The sequence below is a fragment of the Lactuca sativa genome, chromosome 2 (genome assembly GCF_002870075.4).
Source record: "Lactuca sativa cultivar Salinas chromosome 2, Lsat_Salinas_v11, whole genome shotgun sequence".
Taxonomy (NCBI): Eukaryota; Viridiplantae; Streptophyta; class Magnoliopsida; order Asterales; family Asteraceae; genus Lactuca; species Lactuca sativa.
The window spans coordinates 114,043,324-114,050,456 of NC_056624.2; positions in this window are offsets into that span (position 1 = coordinate 114,043,324).

The following is a 7,133-nucleotide window of genomic DNA, read 5'->3' on the forward strand; positions in this document are numbered from 1 at the left end:
AACTTTTATGTTTATATATGTATACATAATATATAACTAATAGATAGACGACCTTCGGACAGATAACCGATGCCCTAAAGCCACATCCCAACGAGTAAAACGAGATAAAGTGAGCTAACCTTCCTAAGCCCTTTAAACATTACTTATATAACTATACATATATAGGCGTGCATTTGATAATAAGTTAAAAGAGTTTAAGTAAAAGTATTTGACAAGTATAAGAGTTTGTAAAATAGTTTGAAGTTCAACAGTTTAGTAAACAGTTTGAACAGTAAGAAAACTACTGGTTTAGTAGTTATTAATCACATGTGATTGAGATAATAACTATAAATATTCAACTTGTATTCCCCCCATAAAAGCATTTAAAAACATTTAAACCATTGATTATGGGGTATGAACTCACCTGTAGTGGGTGGTTTGGATGAACGGATTGTATAGGATGCTAAGTGTCAAGGGCAAACTTGAACACACACGCGGATCCTATTTAACATATATGATACATATATGAATATAATTAGTGTTTAAAACAACTAATTATTGAATTGGGACCACCTTAGGGACTAGTAAACACTTATATTGAAGTATTACAACCATGAGTGATTGTATATAAGGGGTATTTGGTTAAACAAGGGAGTGTATGGTCAATACACACACTATAAGTGTGCGTGCGGCCAGGAGACGTGTGCGGCCAGTGTGTGTGTGAGGCCATACACACATAGTGTTCTTGGCTAAAGATGCTACATTTTATGAAGATCCTCAAGGAGATTTGGATGATACTTGAGAGGATTTCGGGTCCTAGCTTTGTAGAAGTGTATAAAGTGTTCCAAATGGCTAAGTGTAGTATATATAGGGAGAGTGTGTGGTTGGGATGGGTGTGTGGCCGCACACTCTTGTGTGCGGCCTCACACACCTTGTGCTGGTGTGATTGGCTCAAATTCAAGGCGATACACCCACAATACTTATCCCACGACTCCTACCTTGCTTATACTAGGCTTTAAACACTCTATTTGACTCCAAACAGTGCTAGAAAATAGCAAGGAAACGAGTTTAACTTTGATAAGAAATGAAGAAGGTAAGCTAGAAATTTTCGGGTTGTCACACTAACGGTCATAACTTCTTCGTTCTAACTCTGTTTTTGACGATCTTTATATCCACGAAAAGGTATTAAATAGCCCCACAATAATAACTAGATATCTTGCACTAAAAACCTCTTAGACAAAAAATCCATATATCATGCAAGACCCTGACCTATGATTTTCCCTTTTCTACCCTTCGGCCCAAAACACAATTCAAATGTTAAGATCTCTCAATCATCATTACTTCCTTCCAAAAGGTCTAAACATTACCTCTTGAAGGCTCAAATCCTTTACACAATCGAATTCCAGCCCATGTCCCTGAAATAAGAAATGACATGAAACATGATGTTACAATTCTCCCTCACTTAAATTAGATTTCGTCATCGAAATCAACTCTCACATCCACTTCATGATGAAATCCATCACATCAACCTAATTGACTGAAAAATATACAGATTTGGTCTGATCAAAACCTTCTCGACCAAACTTCTACCATCGTTATGAAAACCAAATAGTCACATAGTATTCTAAACCATACTCATACTCATTATGACATCTCTGCTCAACTATCTACTGACAATACTTGGGCTTACCCCCGATCCACTAATCGACAACAACACTCAGGCTTACCCTCGATTTACCAATTAACAACAACACTTGGGCTGAACAAGACTTAACTAATCCTACTAGGTCTTTGGGCTGTGACTCAGACCTCCAAGCCCCAATGAAATAAGAACAAACAAGGATGCCCTCATTAGATCCATCAACCAGGGATCCTAACACCCTAGATTCTAAAGCAAAATCATGCCCTACAGATGCTATCACAACTAAAACTAATACGAATCCAAGTGAGATCCAACAACTGACGATGATCTTGACACAAAATCTACAAATTCATCAGTTGCGCAAAAATCTTGAACTTGGAGAAATTTGACTGAGAACCAAACCTTGGCAAAGGGTCTTCTTGTTGTGAGATTCCACTCTCCCTTACTTGAGATATGATAGAATATCAAAACTTCACAATCCTTCAATACTCATACTAACTTGAACTCTACATCTTGATCCCAACCATTAATATCTTGATATATAAGAGAATCTAAACCTACACGACATTGATATATTTTAATATGTATACAATCGAGGACAAAGATAATTAATCCATTCATAGAAAGAAATCAATTCACTGAAATCTAAATAAGATAATTCCCTTCAACTGATCATCCCAGATTACAACTGAACTTTGAAACATAAATAGAAAATATTGATAAATACCAACACTACAACAGTCGACTAGATAGAAGAACTGATAACTCAAACCACGCTCTCCAGGACTCCGACTGTCCAATGACGACCATCGGGTAACTGCCAAGCTATGGGTGTAGGGTCCAACACCTTACCAAAAACAAGAAAGGGACAACGAGTTCTAATGTGGCCCTCCTGGCCGCAATGGAAACAAGCCCGCGATATTTGCCTACAATCCTTACTAAAATGACCCTCCTCGCCACAACTTCGGCATACAAATGATCAAAACCTCCTATCATGAAATTTCCAGCACCTGCTACACTCGAAACTCCTCTCCTCAGCTGATCTTGAACCAGGGTCGATGGACTTGACCCGCATGGCCGCCGACTGATACTGTACTAAAGTTGGTTCCTCCTCCTTCTACTGAATCTCTAACTCAATCTACCTCCTCCTAGCGCTTAACTGCATCTCGGTTAAGGTATGATACTATTGAGTAGATACAAACTCCCAAATATCCATCTTGACCATACTAAAGTATCGCGACATCTACGTCTGCTTTGAAGCAACATACTTAGGGAAGAAAAGAGTTCTCACTATGAACATCTTGGTGATCTCCGTCAGCGACTCAGTCGTCTACTTGAGCGACAGGTACTCCTGTTCAAGTCGCTCTTGCTCCACAGAACGAACATACTCTGCTCAAAACATATACATAAACTACTCCCAAGTCACTGTGAATCGCATTGCATGCAAAAAGACCTGGATCACGAACTCCTACCAATTCTTCATACCCCATCGAATAAGATTCAAAGAAAATTTAACATTTTGGCTGTCATGAAAGGAATAAGTGAAGAAACATCCCTCCACATCAGAAATCCATAGTGAAGCGATGATCGAGTCCCTGTCGCCTCTGAACTCCGTAGGAATCGTATAACTGAACTCTCAGTACTATATCACCACACCTCTCCAAGATACGGCAATGGTGACAGTTGATGTGGCTGCAACAATACCTACCTATGTATCAGTGGCATAGCGCCGATCAAAATCCTCGATCATCAAGGTCTTGACCACCCCAAACAACTCTGGATTTTCCTATTGGATTAGGTGTCTAAGCCCGTAACTATAATTGGTATGTACTTGACCCAAGAGTAACATGGTCCATTTGGGTTGCTTTCACCAGAACAATCTAATAGGATGGATAATAGAGAAAGAGGTTATTTATGATTTATTAATATATTACAAGTATAATATATTAATTGTTAAATCATATTATTTAATTAGTATTGATCAAGAATTAATATGGAATTAATTTAGTGACCAAAAGAGACTAATTAAATTAATGGGGACTGATTATGTAAATAAGATATATATATATATATATATATATATATATATATATATATATATATATATATATATATATATATATATGTATATATACACATGGATTGGGCTATTGATCCATGATGGGCTAAGTTTATGTAAGTATCCATGAAGAGTTAGCCCACGTGAGTTATGGATCATAACCTAAGTGTATGGATTAGGGTTTTTCCATGACTCTTGGAATCCTACATTATATATATATATATATATATATATATATATATATATATATATATATATATATATAATGTAGGATTCCAAGAGTCATGGAAAAACCCTAATTCATACACTTAGGTTATGATCCATAACTCATGTGGGCTAACTTTTCATGGATACTTACCATAAACTTAGCCCATCATGGATCAATAGCCCAATCCGTATATATATATATATATATATATATATATATATATATATATATATATATATATATATGCTACCATTGGCCTAAAATTGGTTAACCAAGTGTTATTAGAGTTCATATAACTGGTTTTAGTGTGCTCCATACTCTCTCTCAAAGTCCTCCTTTGTTCATGGTGTTTGTGAACCATTTGAGGCATCACACTTGAGGTGCTAAGTTCTTAAAGACCAAATACATCAAGCTAGAACAAAGAGGTATTATTCTAACTATATTTTGTGATTCAAATATAGAAATTACATGCTAGTTGTAGGCTTCATGCTTTGGATTTTTTATTGCATGTATAACTAGAGAAAACTTAGATCCAAAGCATTAGGGTTGTATATATGGATGGTAGAGTAGATAAAACCCAACATTTCCTTCCTGATCGCCACGGCCACTCTTGCAGCAATGGTCATGCGGATCTCCTCCTCACTCAGACCTTCTCTCCCATAGTTGACAACTCCTAATTCTGAACCTTCAATTGTAGCACCTGGTTTCCGGTATGTGAATTTTATTTGAGCATTGACCTAATTTAGCCTTAGACTCGGCGAGTCATAGGGTCCGACTCGCCGAGTAGGGACGGGACTCAGGACGCGTTTTAAGTAGGCGACTCGACGAGTCCATATCCTGGACTCGGCGAGTCACCGCTGCGGGATGAAACCCTAAGTTTCAAGGGTTTGCACCCTATTTAAACCCTCATTCCGCCCCAACTCGTCCCCATTCACCCCAGAACTCCCCCTACATCGTTTTCCCCTTGTTTTCTTGAGAGTTTGAGGTGCTCTTAGTGTATTCTTGAAGGTTTTGAAGTGTAAGAGGAGTAGATCAAGAAGAGGAGAAGGAGATCAGCCATCCTTGTGTCATTTCAGCATTTCCCTTGAGGTATAACCCGTTTTCCCCTTGATTCTATGCTTAAACTTCATTTGGGTCCTTCTTGGTCAATTCCCCAAGTTTGCATGTTCATTATATGTTGTAATAAGGCGTTTGGCCTTTGGATCTATGTAAGATTGAGCTCCAGGAGCTCAGATCTGTTAGCTTTTTGGCCTCATAAGACTTGTTAGCCCTAGATCTACCATTTTGAGACATTTTGAGCCTTATAATCCTTATTGGTGGATATCCACACGTAAAGTTGGAAACTTTACGTGTGATTCGTGTCCTAGAAGTCCAGATCTATGAATGGCATAGTCTGGAACCGAGCAAATCGGTATATTTAAGGAGTGCATGGCGACGACTCGGCGAGTCGCATAGGTGACTCGGCGAGTCTGGTCGCGAGTCACAGAATTGGTCCCTTCTTCATGTGTCGAGTTGAGCCTTGAGTCACAGGGGGTGACTCGGTGAGTTGGGAGCTGAACTCACCCATGTTAGGACTCGGCGAGTCAATGCCCTGACTCGGCGAGTCCAAGGCAATCTTCATAGCTCAAGAACAGACTCGGCGAGTTGTTCATACAACTCGGCGAGTCTTAGCATAAAGTGTTCATCGGATGAAGATGAACTCGACGAGTTGTTTATACAACTCGGCGAGTAGGATGAAGGACTTGAATATTGGTTAAGAAGGTGAACCCGTCAAGTCGTCGCCTAACTCGACGGGTAGAATCGGGATTCAGGGCAGTCGTTTGGGCAGGGACTCGGCGAGTTGGAAAGCCAACTCGGCGAGTCGGGTCAACTGAAAGTTGACTCTGACTTTGACTTAGAGCATGGTCATGGGTAAAATGGTCATTTTACCCAAAGGTCAGTGAGCAGTGTTTGATTGGGTATATTGTGGAAATTGCAGCCGGAGGACTCCCGGAGCAGCAGTCAGTTAGTTTCCGATCAGTTCAGCAGCTACGTTGAGGTGAGTTACCTTCCAGTAGAGGTGGGTCTAAGGCCACAATGCCGACCCACCAGTAGGAGTTGTATGATAGATGACTGTCTTTGTGATATCATCTAAGTTCGCTAGTATATGATATGTTATATGTTAGCATGATACGTTGTTTGTGATAGTAGTCGGGTACGGTCACTAGGACCGGAGGGTAGTCAGACACCCCAGATGCGTCTGACAGTATATGATTATATGTTTGCATGCTGGCTTGTTATGTTATACATGATAGAGGTAGTATGAGGGGACCAGTCCCTGTGGTCGGTTGTTAGGACCGACGGGTAGTCAGCACCCCAGAATGGCTTGACATGGGTAGTCAGCACCCCAGAATGGCCTGACACGGGTAGGTCGGCACCCCAGAATGGCCGTACCGGGTAGTCAGGCACCCCAGAATAGCCTGACAGTATATATGTTATGTGTTTGTATGGTATGCGGTACGTTGGGGGAACTCACTAAGCTTTGTGCTTACGTTTATAGTTTTGTTTTCAGGTACCTCTGCATCGAAGGGGAAGGAGCCGGCGCGGTAGTGGCACGTCATACACACACTCTTCGGTTTCCGCATTTATGAGATTTACTGGGACTGTACTCTGATATTTCGATGGGATGTATGGTGTGGCTTTTTAGAACATGGTTGCAATGTGTTATGGTGTGAACAAACAACGTTTCTTTTTATTTAGACAAGGTTTCTATTTATTAATGTTTTCTAAAGTAATATTTTAAAAATGAAATTTTCGGACGTAAAAATTGGGTCGTTACAAGTTGGTATCAGAGCCCTGGTTTGAGGGATTCAGACACGCCTTCGGGAGTGTTTGGACTCAAACCAAGGGATTGAAAGAGTTTTCCAAAAGAAATTATTCTTTAAAACCCGGAAAAGAGTCACGAGAAAGAGTAAAGTGTGTGACGTGCGTGACCGGCCGAGCTCAAGTAAGTATTCCCCATAGTACCCATACAAGTTTATGTTATGTTTATCAGCTTTATGAATATTGCATGCTAGAATAGGCTAAGGGTCTAGGAGTGATGCCTTATGTGCCTGTTTATTTGTTCCCGCTTATTGAATATTGCATGCTAGAATTGAGTAGACAGCAGTAGGGTAGCCTGTTTAGGTTATGCCTGATAGTAAGAGCTTAGCATCCTATGTTAAGTGTCGTTTCTTGTTCTAAAAACAGTTTTGGCTTGAGTCTGT